At 33.0% G+C, this 14945-nt stretch overlaps 1 long non-coding RNA gene across 1 annotated transcript in view; it reads right to left on the bottom strand.

Annotated features, from left to right (window-relative positions):
* The window catches only part of LOC141414080 (uncharacterized), a 194169-nt gene extending 179640 nt beyond the window's left edge, over nucleotides 1–14529 (bottom strand). The window contains exon 1 of the long non-coding RNA XR_012439175.1: nucleotides 14462–14529. This is a non-coding gene — a long non-coding RNA (uncharacterized lncRNA). The remainder of the gene's footprint in view (nucleotides 1–14461) is intronic.
* Between the last annotated feature and the right edge of the window lie 416 nt (nucleotides 14530–14945).

The following is a 14945-nucleotide window of genomic DNA, read 5'->3' as shown; positions in this document are numbered from 1 at the left end:
GTAGGTGACTAGACACTGGAATCTATATTCACGTAAGTAAATAATTGAATTGAACAAATGAGTAAATGAAAGGGGAGAACAAATGAATCTTTCATGCAAAAGAATTGCAAATAATTTACATGAACCCTCCCTCCCCTCTCAAGTAGCTGAAATAAACTCCCCACTACAGAATTGTTGACTGGACATTCTGACTTCCTTACAAAGAGCACATCGTGGTAAAGGGGAATGAAGGAAATCTTTGGAGCAGAAAAACTGATAAATACCAGTCAGGTAATCAAGGTTAATATTGACAGTGGTAAGTCATATTAATCATATGTACCCTCAATACAGTGAGATGAGAAATGCACTTTCCCTTGTAGTTTTCTTCCTCAAACTCAATTTAATCATGAGAAAAATATTATAAAAAGCCAAAATGAGGGTCATAGTATAAAATAACAATGTACCACAAAAATATCAAGGTTATGAAAAGTTTTATAAACTATCACAATTAAAAAGAGTGTAAGGAGATGTGTTAAGTGAAAGTAATATGGTATCTCGAAAGGATCCCGGAAGAAAAGAACGGGTAAAATTTAAAATCAGAATAAAGTCTGTACTTTTCTTAATAATAATCTGTCAACATTAGATCATTAATTATGAACAAATGTTCTATACCAATGTAAGAAGTTGCTAACAGTAGAAACTGAATGTGGTATATGTGAGCACTCTACTATCTTCTCAGTGTTTTTGTAAAATAACTCTTCTAAAATTAAAAAGTTATTTTTTATCCTTTTTTTGGGGGGGTGATACTGGGGCTCGAACTCAGGGCCTCATCCTTGCAACACAGGCAGTCTACCACTTGAGCCACTCCGCGAATCCAAAATGTTTACTTTTTAAAGTATACTATAATTCTGTAGTCATATAACTGCAGAAAAATGTGCATTTTATTGACTATAAGCTGCAGAAAACAAGTGGCATAGAATGTATATAACAATGTATACAGAGATAGCCTAATATTTTTGTCATCACTAAATTTCAAATATAAGTGCTTTTTAAAAATTTTGTAAGTACTTATTAAGAGCTATTTGAAATATTTAAAAAGTTCTTATATCTCATTAATTTTATATTTCAGTAGCTTCTTAAATATTTAAAAATACATGTAATATGTAATACATTATAATTTGGGCCTGTGTAGAGATGAAAGCTGAAATTTTTTCAGTTACTTGTTATGGAATCAGTTTTGACATCATGTGTGCACAGCAAACAAAGGAGCAAAAGACTTGTGACTTTTGTGAATGGTCTAAGCCAAGATGTAATTTTATCCATATGTTTCCCACAAATGGTTCATCAATTATTGATTAGGCTTAATGAGTATGCTAATAAGCAGAACTCAAGTGGCTTCCCTAACCCTTCTGTACTTTCCAGGTTCTCATAAATTTTTGAAACGGTAACTGCTGGAAACAGATTATGGATTGGTGCCAAGAAGCCATAATGCAGACCACATATGGTGTTCAAGGGCTGATGTTTGTCCTTTCAGGAGAGTATCAAAAATGTACTTTGTGTGACATTTGTTCTCAGAGGTAAATTAATTTGTAAAGTTTTCTCGTATGTGTTTCTCACACATCCTGCTCATGTTTGCAGGAGATAGTAAAATACTGATTTTGCTCATCTTGAAGATTAAGTTATGAAGGATCAACTTTGAGTCATATTATTTTTAGAGAGTCATAGTGACCTACATTTCAAACTGAAACTTGGGTTGATCGGTTTTGCTTTAAGAATTTTTGCTATTACAAAGGAAAAGAATTTTTGCTATTACAAAAGTCCTGAAACTAATTTCTGGAAACTGATTCATTTATCTCCATTTTCTAAATGACACATGTTGGGTAATCTAGCTTATAAAATATATCAACGCATTTTGACTATTACTTCATCAGAAGGAAAAAAATACACTTTCCTTCTTGGTAGAACATTGGCAGACAGAAAGATGAACAGCGTACGACTAAAATGTGATTTCTAAATGAGACAATGAGCTACAAACATATATAGATATGTTTACATATCTATATATCCAATTGTGTATAACATGATTTTGAAATAATATGAATACAAAGCCATTAAAAGAGTTATTTGAAATTTGCTTCAGATATTTAAAATTTGTATCCTAGTTAACCAAATTTTCTGAATGGATAGTACAATTATGATTTGTTAAAATGACATCACATACAATGAAAAATTCTCATTCAACATTTTAGGTGTTATTGTTGCTTTGCAAATGGTATCTTCCTATTATAACTTCAATTCTTTTTTAGAATTTCTTTACACAAACATATTCAGAAAACTAACAAAAAGGCATAATTATCCTAAACCACATTATTTTAAGCATCTAGATAGGGCAGCATCATATAAGTATCCCTGCTTAATATTCCCTTTACAAGCCATATAAAGAAAGCAGCTTGGTAACATAGAATTTTAGTGAGTGTTGAAATAAACATGATTATTTCATGTTTTGTTATTTTGCTCTTCTTTCATAACTATGATAGTTATTATTTCTGGGTCCTTGTGCATCAAAACCCTAGTTTATTTTAGATAACTTTAACAGTACTCATGCTTGCATTTTGAACAAATGAAAAAATACGAAATTATTTAAATTATTTCCTGAAGTCTAAACTGTCATCTTGAAAAGAAAACATGAAAAAATAAACATATTTTAATTGTGGTTACTCAAGGGTAATAGTTTAGAATGATTTTCAAAAGGTGTTTTACTCAAGGTTTTTTCCTAATGAAGAGATAAGTAGTTCATAAAACCACTAAAGCAAGTTGTTTATCCAGGTTCTTTGTCCCTTTGTCAATGCAGCTTACAGCTATATAATATTCATAGCCTTTACTAACTTATCCTGGTGTTAATTCTTCTTTTTACTCCTTTCTTTTGTTGAATAAACAAATACAATAATTCTTTTCAAAAAATTGCAGTCACCCAAAAGATATCATTTTCCTCAAAATTGTATTCCATGTAGTAATTTAATGCCAGCAGGTAAGACTCCTAAAGAAAGAGATTTTACAATTAAATTGTAACATAATTGAACTTGTGAGTCAGTGCTAGCTTACTCTTAGCTTCAAATGCAGTTTGTGATATATGATGTTCTTTCCAGGTCGATTTATTTCTGTAAGTTATCAATTTCGGATTGAAAGTATTTTACTTTCAAAAACATTAATTCTTTCACACTCAGAAAAAAATCATACTTTACCAGAAAACCATAAATAATCATAGAAATAAATAGGATCCTAATTTACATTTAACCTTTGTTTTAAATGATTAATGGATGTTATTTGTGTAAACCATTTCTACAATGCAGCATGAAATGAAATTTAAATTGCAGATTTTACAGTGGTGTATTTTAACTAGCGACCCTATCCCCAAGAAGAAAAATAAAAGAAAAGCAATTACATTTGTAATAAAGATGCTAATGCATTTCTTGTTTTAAAGTTATTTAAGTTGCAATTGTTTAAGAAACTTATTTCTAATAAACTCAAGAAAAGATGCTCTGGTAAAACTGTGCTTGTGGTTTCTTTTCCACTCATCAAATTTCCTTCTCTGGGGCCACCTGCGGGGAAGATCAGCAAGTAGTCTGGTATTTGTTAGGCCTCTGGGCAGCCAGACCGAGAGGGTGGGTTCTGGGTCCTGGCTGTGGAGGGTCTTGTATTGGGTCAGACTGCTCAGGTGCAGCGACAGGAACTGTAAGAAGAACTGAGTCCATAGAGATCTGTAAGTCTCTCAGTGAAAAGGCTGACACCGGCCCTCTTAAGTACACCAAGCTGCTGGGTCTCCAAGCATCCAAAGAGGAGCTAAAGAAGAGACCTCTTTCCCTTACTTCAAAGGTGGCCCTAGGCTAGTGGTGTAATCACAGATTGAAAGTTGGTCAATCGCTTCAAACCAGGCACACAGCAGAGAATGCTTTTCCTAACTTCACTCAAAGGTCTACTGAAACTCACAAATTAAGATTCTAATCTGAAACAACAGGTAGTCAAATAACAGGGGACCTAACAGGAGACAAGAGAAATGGAATATAGGGATTCAACCTGTCAATGAAGGAGAGCATTGAGGTAATGATGTAACAGCATTTCTAAAAACTGAGACAAAATGAAAGAATGCTCACTGCATTGTTGGTGGCTTACAATATAGATACATAGTTATATTTTTATAGTAGATATTTATATACTAGATAATTGAATACGAGAGAGAGAGAGACAGAGAGAGAGAGAGAGAGAGAGAGAGAGAGAGAGAGAGCTTGACCCATCCTGTAATCATAATCCAATAACACTCAGAAAAAATAAGATTGGAAATTTATCCTAAAATGAAATTTTACACCAGTGGGAGGAGCGTGAGCATAAGGAAAGGGTGAATTAAGTGAATGTGATGGATGTATTTTGTATTAATATATGAAAATAAATGAATGAAGCCTATTTAGGTTGTTCTAAGAAGGGAGAAGGGGGAGGATGGAGAAAGATGGAGAGGGTAGCTCTAACTAGGATGTATTATAAGCACATGTGTTGATGTCACAATGTATCCCCCTGTGCAACTATTGTATGCTAATAAAATAAATTTACATAAGTAAATAAAATTAAATTTTATTTAGAAATTAAGAAATAATTCCTAGGGAAAAAACTAAAATTATATAATCTTTGAATAAAATGTATGTATAAACTCTGTGAGACATAGGAAGGTCTGTTCACAGATGAAGAAAAGCATCTAAAGTTACATATTCCTATTATTAAGAAATTTCTTGGACTAGGGGCATAGCTCAGGGGTTGAATGCTTGTCTAGAATGCACACAGTCCTAGTTTTGATTCCTACAACTGTGAAAAACAAATTTTTAGTGTTCATGTTAAAAATTTTAACCCATGTGCCTTTTAAGAAAAAGAACAAAATAGCTTAGAGAAATAAGGAAAAGTAAGTTAATAAATATACAAGCTGAAGTGAATAAAGTAGAAATTTGAGAACAGGAAGACTATGTGAATCCAAAACTACATGCTGGTTTAATAGTTAAATAATTTTTATCCTGGCATGAAAAAATAGCAAAGACACACATGATTAAGAATGATAAATAATGTTATAATCATAGTCACAAATATAGTCATAGATATAAAATACATTGACTAAATACTAATTGCGATTCTATGAATCTGAATTATAATAATTATAGTAATTATTATAGTATTATAATTATATTATCATATATTTTTGTGTCATATAATTATATTGTAATTATAGTATTGTAATAATCAGAGTACTACTCAAAAAAGTTGTTCTGGGTTTGATATTACACATCTATAATCCCAGTTTCTGCAGAAGGCATAGGAAGGAAGGTCTTGGTCCAAGGCCAGCTGACCCTGGGCAAAAACTCAAGGCCCTCTCTGAAAAATAACTAAAGCATAAAGGGCTGGAGGCATGGCTCAAGTGGCAGAGCACCTGCCTAACATGTGGGAGGCCCTGAGTATAATCCCTAGTACCGCCAAATAAAACATTTGTTTAGTGGGTTGAGCAGTTTGGAAAAGTTAAAAGTTATATCATAAAACTGATAAACTATTATATAAAAAATAAATCATTTGATTTTAAATGTTTACTTATTAAGGACACATTCCTGTCTTAAACACATTGGTTGTTACATCTACATATCACTAATAGTTTACTGAGGCTGAATTAAAATATTAAACTAGATTGGCTTTAGTTTCTCTGGCAACTGCCATATTTACTGAACCATTACTAAGCTGTTTGGTATAAGATAAGCATTAAATAACTCTTTGCTGCATAATTCTTTTCCCAAGTAAATGGTTTATGCACCCCTCTTATGTTCCCTGCAGACACTTCTATTGTGTACCTGCATCACAGGAAGATAGAATTGTCTTAAAATTTTAGCTCTAGAGATTAAAAAAGTGCAAAATATGAAAAAAAAAAAAAACCCAAAGGACTTCTGGTTGATATGTGATAATATAAGGCTTCTACTTGGAATCTTATCATTGACTGTACTTACAGAACAATTCATCTCCCAATCTTTGAAACTTTAAAAATCTTACTACGGATCTTACTAACAGGTGCTATTTTAAACTGAAGTTTTCTAGAGTTTTTCAAATGTCCCAGCTGGTTGTACTGTCAAACTAATTATATGAATGTTGAATGATTCTTCTTTCATTATTTTAGAAGCAATAGGATTTGGAGATCTGTCTATCCATTTTTAATTTACTACCTCTAGACTCAATTGAAATATTAGATGACATGATTTATTTTAAAAGCAATAAAAGAAAGCCTTGCCACAAGTTCTGTTTGTAGATTATTTTCCTTTGGAGTCACAGAATTTTTCATGAGTTCAACATTGTATTTAGAAATAATTTTTATGCAGCCAAGAAGATCCCCTGGCTAGTTGTAGCCTGTGATTAGGGCAAGTTTGAATAGATTTAAGCCTACATTGTATAAAATCCCATCTTCACTTTGAGAAGGGAATCATCCCTACCTCAGGAAAGAAGTCCATTTGTTCATAAAACCTCCAGTGACAAAGGCTTTTATCTTATTGGAGATGGAGTGGACAGTCTTAATGTTGCAGTTCATTGACCCTGGCAATGCCAGTGCATTTTTAGGGAAGCAGAGGTGCAAACTGTAACATGGCCTCAGACTGGAGGCAGATCCACGTTGTGACTTTTCTGAATAGACACATTCAGAATTTGATGAAACATCTCCAATTGTATTATGGACAAGTTCCTGAATTCTCTGTGACAGAGACTTCAGTTGAGAAATTTACTGTCCCACTAATGACAGAGTACTTCTTAGGTATTATGATCTCTTAGGAGGAAGAGATGCTATAAAGGGGCTGTTTTATATTAGCCACTATCACAGTGAAGTAGCTACAAAATTGCTTACCATGCACATGGTTTTTTTATCTCTGTACTGATGTGTATGTGTTTTTCCTATTATCCTAGCTGATTTTCAACCCTTTTTGTTCTTCCTAAACCTCTTATTTTTCTTTACAAAGTCTGAAGACACTACCTCCAATTCTCTATGTTCTCCTCCTCCCAACACACACACACACACACACACACACACACACACACTGCTCCTAATTGGTTAAACACAACATTAGATCAAAATAATTCTGTACAAATTTCTATCATAACAATAATACTGGTAAAGTTATTGCAAGTATACTTGCCTTTATACTGATTACTACATTGACCCAAAATTTGAGAAACAGGGCATCATTTTATCTACATGAACTTAACATTTTTAAAGTTTAGTTCTTGGGACACTCAAGAAAGTTTGTAAGTGTATACTTAGAAATATAAGGAGAAGAATTGATTAGATATCTATCTGCTCTCACTTCTACCCTTTGATAAGGAGAGAGAGATTCTCTATAACTATAAAGGAATTAATGGCAGACAAATGAGCAATACAATATAAGTAGCATGTATTAATGTGTCTGACAGGGAGAAAGAGAATAAAAAAGGAAATAAAAATATTTCAAAGTCTAATAGGGGACTTATGAATATGATAAATACTCTCTTTAAAACCTTTAAAATATCTAGAATTGCAGGATAAATTATAGAATATAGATAGATAGAAAGGTAGATAGTTAGGTTCAAAATGAGAAAGAAACCTGTGGGTGCCAAAAATAGAGAGAAAAGGAATTTAACAAAACAAATGGAAAACATTGAACTTGAATGTGACCTAGGCATTGTACAAATATTCAGTTTTAACATCCATAAGGAGAAAAGAAAAAAAAAAGCTTTGAGGCTAAGTAAGGCAGACTATTGGGGCTGAGATAAATATACAGATATGCTAGAAGGATTAAGATGCTCAACAAATTATGATATTAGTGGAATGGTGACTTAGAAAAAAAAACTCTTATGGCAAAAGTATCAACAAGGAAAACTGCAGGTCAGCTATGTATAGAAACTGGAAATAAGGGTCCTTTTCAATAACATGAAGCCCAATTTGGAATTCCAAGTAGAAACATTTAGAAAAGACTAGAGTTAGTTGATGGTGCATTATGACCCAGAGCATATAGGAAAAGCATATAGAACTCATTTTCAGGTAGATGCTTTCTACCCCAGTCACTCATGGTTTCTACTGTTTAAAATAAGTCATATATGAACTCAAACTGTAAATAAAGTAAAGGGAAGTAAATGAGCTTGTATGAAAGTCAGGAGTAGCAACAGGAGCATTATCAGATCCTCTAAGATTTCTATAAAGGCAAAATTTAAAAAATTTTTCTTTGTTTATAAAGGGGAAAGAGGCTACTGACTTCTTTTGGTTTTTCTTTAGTTTTACTTTTTTATTTTTAATTCAGGGTCTCTCTGTGCAGCCCAGGCTGGCCTTGAACTCAAGATCCTCCTTCCTTCACCTTCCACATGCCAGGATTATACACATGAACCCCATGCCCAGCTCTGACTTCTTTTGTCTCTTGGGCCTCCTTGAAAACCCCAAATTTTGGAGTGCAAATTATTCTCTTTGTGTACTAGAGATCTTCAGTTTACAATGAAGAGAGGTCCTCAAGGTAATGGATCATAACTCCATATACCTCCAAGAGTTAACCTAGGAGGCTATCACCATTTGTTTCTTGAGTACGGAAGAGAACTTGAGCCATCTTGTTGTTTGGGATATAAACAGTGCAAAATTTCATCATGAATTCATAGACTGTTAATACTACAGCACACATGTACTTAATGATAAAAGTGGATGAGGAAAAGAATGTGGAGTGAGGAAACAGAAAGGGTTCCCTTTATATTCACTGTTATCTGACTTAATTTCTTCTAATCTGCCTGACAAACTGGAGGTCAAGTGGCTCATAGATTCATAGAATCCCTGCAACTCTTCAGAATCTTGCTACCATCTTAAGGACTCTGATTTTTTAGCTAGAGTAGAAAATAGGCTATCCTAATCCTTGGGAAAGACAAGACTTGCATCAGGATAGAGAAAAATATAGGATGCTGGTATTAATTACTAAAAGGTAAAGTAGTCATATAAATGCCCCCCCCAAAAAAACATTTCAAAATATGGAATATTATCAGGGATAAAAATACATTATATTATAGCAAAAGGATGAATTCGCCAAAAAGAAACATTAATCCTTAATATGTATGCTTTTTACAACAGAATTATCTTCTGTATAGGAAGTCCAGGAAGTAAACTTTAGTAGAACTTCAAGAAAACATATTCAAATCCACTATTGCAGTTTGGGACAATTGGTAAACAAACATGAACAACTATATACTAATAATTTGGGAAGCTTAGATGAAATGTCACAATTCCTTAAAAATATAGACTACCAAAACTCATCCAAGAGCAAATAGATAATTTGAATGAGACTATATCTCTTAATGAAATTCCAAGAAAATTTAACAACTTTTCAAGAAGGAAATGGATTTATGTAGCAAGCTTTCTTGAGCTCTGTTACTACTGAACCTAACTGAGGGTGACTAGAGATGCAGAAAGGACAAATGATAGAAAACAGACAAGCATAAAGCTGGGGCCAGGTGTGCTGGGTGCTTGGATGGAGATGCACAGCAGCCTCATTGCTTCTTTTCTCTATTATTCTCTTCTTTTACTTCGCTTCTTTTCTCCTCTATTTTTGAAGGCTTTGCTTCTTTACTATTCTTTAAAACCTTGCTTCTTTTCTATTCTTTAAAGTCCCTTTCCTTAGACTCACTCTGTCCCAGGTTTTCTTTAATCTCTCTTAAAGTCTTGGCCCATGTTCTCTCTTAAAGTCTCAGTGCTCAGACTTGCAGACAAACAACAGCAGCACATCTAAAAACTACATTAGCATAACTCTTAAGGTCTTGGTCCGCAGACTTGCACTGTCCCATGTTTTCTTTAGTTTAGCTTTTCTAAAGCCTATGTATAAAGTTCTTGGTGCAGAAATCTGCTCTGGTGGAGATAGTCAGCAGCAGCATCAGCAGCAGCCAATCAAAAATTTCCATCAAAAAACCTCACCTCCTCCTTCAGTGAGTCTTTTATATCCAGTGGTAAACAATGAGATGGAGCAAAAGTTCTTGGGGAGGGGCACTGCCATTGAAACAAGAGAAACCTGTGTTTCTACTTCTCTGAATGTAAACAACTTAGGAAAAGCAGCTGTGCTGCATTTTGCACTTTTCTGCAGCTGGGGCTGTGCCAAACTCAGCCTGCCGATTATTGGACACAGCTGTGCTTATGTCAAGTTCTCACGGGCTTTTCATAATATGCTCCCCACAGATTTATTGGTGAATTCTACCCAACATTTAAGAAAAAAATTGACATCAATTCTATAAGCTCTCCTAGAAAGCAGAAGCAAACACTTTAGTTCTCCTTGTGGAAAGATAATATCATTTTTACGTCAAAATTATAAAAAAGGTATCTCAAGAAAGCAAAACTCCAACCCAATATCTCTTGTGAACATAAACTTAGTGACACTTACATTATCACCAAGAATAAAAACAGCCAGGTGCCTGTGGCTCATGTCTGTAATCCTAGCTATTCAGGAGGTGGAGATCAGGAGGATCACAGTTTGAAGCCAGCCTGGACAAAATAGTTCACAAGATCCTATCTTGGAAAACCCCATCCCAAAAATAGAGCTGGTAGAGTGGCTCAAGATGAAGGCCCTGAGCTTAAACCCCAGGACCACACACACACACACACACACACACACACACACACGATAAACAGAAAGAGAGAAAACAAAACAGAATAAGAAATACTTAGGTATATGTCAAAAGGAATATGTAAAGAATCCATAGTAAAGAACCTTTTAAAATTTGATATAAAAATCAAAGGTCATATAAATACATGAAGAGATATTCCATGCTCACTATTTAGAAATCTCACTATTGTTAAGATATCAGTTCTCACGAACTTTTTTCTAGAGACTAAAGATATCTCAACTGAAATCCCAGGATTTTATTTTGTAGATATCAATCATTAAACTTATTTTAAATTTTATATGGAAATCAGGTATGCAGAATAAAGAATATAATAATAAAGAACAGTCTGCCCAATTTCAAGATTTTCTTAAAGGCTAGAATTATCAAGACAGAATTTATGGGTGCAAACATAGATAGAACAATGGAACAGAATAGGAAATATAGAAATAGATCCACACAAATACGGTCAAATGATCTTTGATCTAGAAATAAAGACAATTTTCAATGGAAATGTTGTTTTACAAACAACAAAACAGAAATGATGCTGGAACAATTGGATGTCCATATATAAACAGAACATGAATCTATACACAGACTTGCACTTTTCATAAATATTAATTTTAAAAAATTAAAAATTATAAAACTTGTAGAAGATTCCACAGTCTAATACCTAGGTGATCTTAGGCTTGGTAATGTTTCCAGACACAACACCAAAAGCAAGATCCTTGAAAAATTTGGATCAGCTGCACATCATAAAAATTAAATTTTTTCTTCCCTGTGAAAAACATTGCTAAAAGAATAAGAAGGCAGACTACAAACTTGAAGGAAATATTTTCAAAGTATATGTATGATAAAAGATTTATATCCAAAATATTTGATAAACTCATAAACCTCAGCAATAAGAAAATAACCGCTAATTTTTAAAAATGCAAAAGATCTGAAATAACTTTTCACTAAAAAAGAAAAGACATAGAGAAGGTGAAAATCATGAGAAGAGATAGCATCCTGTATATTCAAATATATGATATTATATATGATCCTATATAGTCAAATAATGATGAGATGTCACTGCAAAGCTATTAAATGACTAAAATCTAAAAAGTCCTGAAAATACTATTTGCTGATGGGTTTGTGGAGCAATAGGGAATTAACTCATTAATAATGGGAACAAAAAATGGTACAGACACTACCATAATTGTCACATCTTTCAGTAGGTGAATGAATGGACAAATCGTGCTTCATCCACTAGAATGAAAGTTACTTGGCTTTCAAAGGAAAGAACTATCAAACTGAAAATATATGGAGAAATCTTGTATATATATTCCCAAGTGTAAGAATTCAGTCGAATAGTCTATAAACTTTATAGTTCCAACTATATGACATTTTACAAAAGAGAAAAATGTGGAAACAGTAAAAAGGTCCAAGGAGTTTGCAGGAAGGGGAGATATAAGGGATGCATGAAGGATTTTTAGGATGGTAAATCTATTCTTTAGAATATAGTAATGAATTGATACATGGCTTATGCATTTGCCAAAGTCCATAGAACTACGTAACACAAAGAATGAAATTTGAGGTAAACTATGGACTCTCATTAGTAATGATGTATTACTGTTGCTTCACTTTTTGTAGCAGACATAAACACTAATGCAAGATGGTAATAATAGCTTATACTGTATACAGAGGATTAGGAAATGGGAACTTTGTGTACTATATTTTATCTATTCCTTTTTTTCCTATAACTCTAAAATTAGTCTTTCAAAAATCTATGCATTTGAAAAACATGCCCTGAAGCTTATCATACATTTCTAATAGAAACCTAAAGCTATCATCTTGATTAATAATTAATATACTTTATTATAAAAGCCTTTGAATTTTTGTACTCAGCCTGGGAGAATGCCTAGGATGTCTAGTGTCACCACTCCTGTTCCTATTCCACATTTTATTGGAGGTCCAGGTGGTATAACATGACAAAACTATTACGTTTATATGTTTTTTAAAAACATATAAAAGTAAAATTTTACATTTAAAAGTAAAATTATTTATATTTGAAGAAAACATGGTTTTTATGTGGAAAAAAATCCCAAAGATTCTATCGAAAGTCAGAAATAACTAGTAAATTATCTTAAGAAAGTCAGTAGATACAAAAATCATGTTTCATCAAAAAAATTATGTGTTTGAGATCGTATTCTAATAATTCTTATTTGATTACCACAGGATGTATACATATATCAACAATCACATTGTACCCATAAATTTGTAAACTTACTATGTCTATTAAAAATAAAACAAAAAATTAATTGCATTTCTAGGCATGAAGCAAAGCAATGAGCAATTAAACATTGAAGCTAATCTTAAAAGTTGGATTTTTTAATAGCACCAAAAAGATGAATTTTATAGCTTTAAATACAACTGCATACATGTAAACTTTCTGTACTGAAAACTGAAAGACTGGTATAGTTTGGACCTGAAATAGTCCCCACAGCCCATGTCTTGAGGTCCTGGTTGCCAGTGTGAGACACTATGGGCAGGTCATGCAACCTTTGAGAAGTGGGGCTTGGTGGGAAGACGTTGTCTAACTTTCTGAGGACAGGCATTACAAGAGGATATTATTCACCAGTCTATTCCTCTGTCTCTTTGCTTTCCAGGTGAACTGGTTTTCCTTCTCCACAGTCTTCCACCATAAAGGGTTTCCTTACTCCAAGTCCACAAGCAATGGGGCCAAGTGACCATAGAGGAAACCTCTGAAATCGTGGTTCAAAATAAATCTTTCCTCCTTTGAAGTTGTATTTTGTCACAGCAACTGAAAGCTAAGACAAATACTAATAGGCCCATGTTCTTGAATGGGAAGAGTAAATATTAAGATACTATTGCCCACAATTGTGCAATAGATTTATCACAATTTTAGTGGTATTTATTAGAGAAATCATCAAGGTAATTCTAAAATTTGTATGGAAAATCACAGGAACTTGAGCAGCCAAACAATTTTAATACAAGTACAGAGTTTTCACACTACCTCACTTCAAGATTTCCAATAGCAATCAAGAATTTGATGTCAGTAAATACATATGTAGATCAATTTGAAGTCATGTAAATATGGTTTGTGAATTATGATGAAGATACAAAGGTGATTTTTCTTTTTGAGGTACTGGGGATTAAACCCAGGGCCTGTGTTTGCTAGACAGGCGTGCCACCAGTTATGCTATGTCCACAGCCCTTTTGTTTTTATTTTACTTTTGAGATAGGATATCACTAACTTTGCCTGGGCTACCTTTGAACTCATGATTTTTTTGTCTCTGCCTCCTGTGTAGCGGGATTACAGACATGAACCACCATACCTGGAAAGAATAGTCTTTTTGATGAAGAATGCTGGAAGAATTAGGCCTCCATATTTAAAAATATAAACTTAAAAACCTACCTACAGCATATAAAGATGTAAATGGATCATAAATATAAATGATAAACCTGAAGTTTTGCAATGTCTAGGTTACATATTAGAAGAAAAATCTTGCCATTGTAAGACAGGAAATATTTTCTTCTATAATACAAGAATAAATATAAAACTCATAAAGGAAAAAAATGATAAACGTGACTTTATCAATCTCAAAATCTTCTGATGTTTAAGTGACTTTGTTGAGAAATTTTAAAATGAGCTACAGATTGAGAATAAATAATTGCTAAATATATTTTTGATATAAGACTGTCTAGACTTCAAAACTCAGTAACAATAAGGAAAAAAAATAAGGAAATTTGAGCAAAAGATTTACACAGACTATTCACTCAAAGAAATAAACATTTAGCTAATAAAAGATAAAAAGAAACTCACCATCATTAGTCACTAGGTAAATTAATGCCCGTTATTTAGTACTGACAGAGTGCGCAAATGGCACACTGTGCATTGCTAGCATGATTAGAATAGCAGAGTCCTTTTATAAAACAGTTGCTATGTATTTTAAAGTTAAACATTCATCCTATCATGAAGAAATCTTAACCCTTGATATTTACACAGAGGAATGAAAATATGTTCACACAAGAATTTGTGTGGTAATATTTATACTGACTTTGTTCATTATTTACAAAACTGGCAACAGTTTAATGATTTTCAAGCAATAAATACTGATTACATAAATTACTTTGGTGAGTTTGTTTTAACTTATAAAACATAGTATATCCATTAAAATGGAGTACTACTCATCTATAAAAAGGAATTAACAAATACAAATAGAAGCAATTACAAGTATATATCCCAAACGCATTCAGCTGAGTCAAAGAAGTCATATTCAAATGGTTACATATCTGTGCTTCTATTT

Source organism: Castor canadensis, chromosome 11 (assembly GCF_047511655.1).
Source record: "Castor canadensis chromosome 11, mCasCan1.hap1v2, whole genome shotgun sequence".
Taxonomy (NCBI): Eukaryota; Metazoa; Chordata; class Mammalia; order Rodentia; family Castoridae; genus Castor; species Castor canadensis.
Note: the sequence above shows the minus strand (reverse complement) of the source record. Positions and strands in the feature narration are given on the sequence as shown.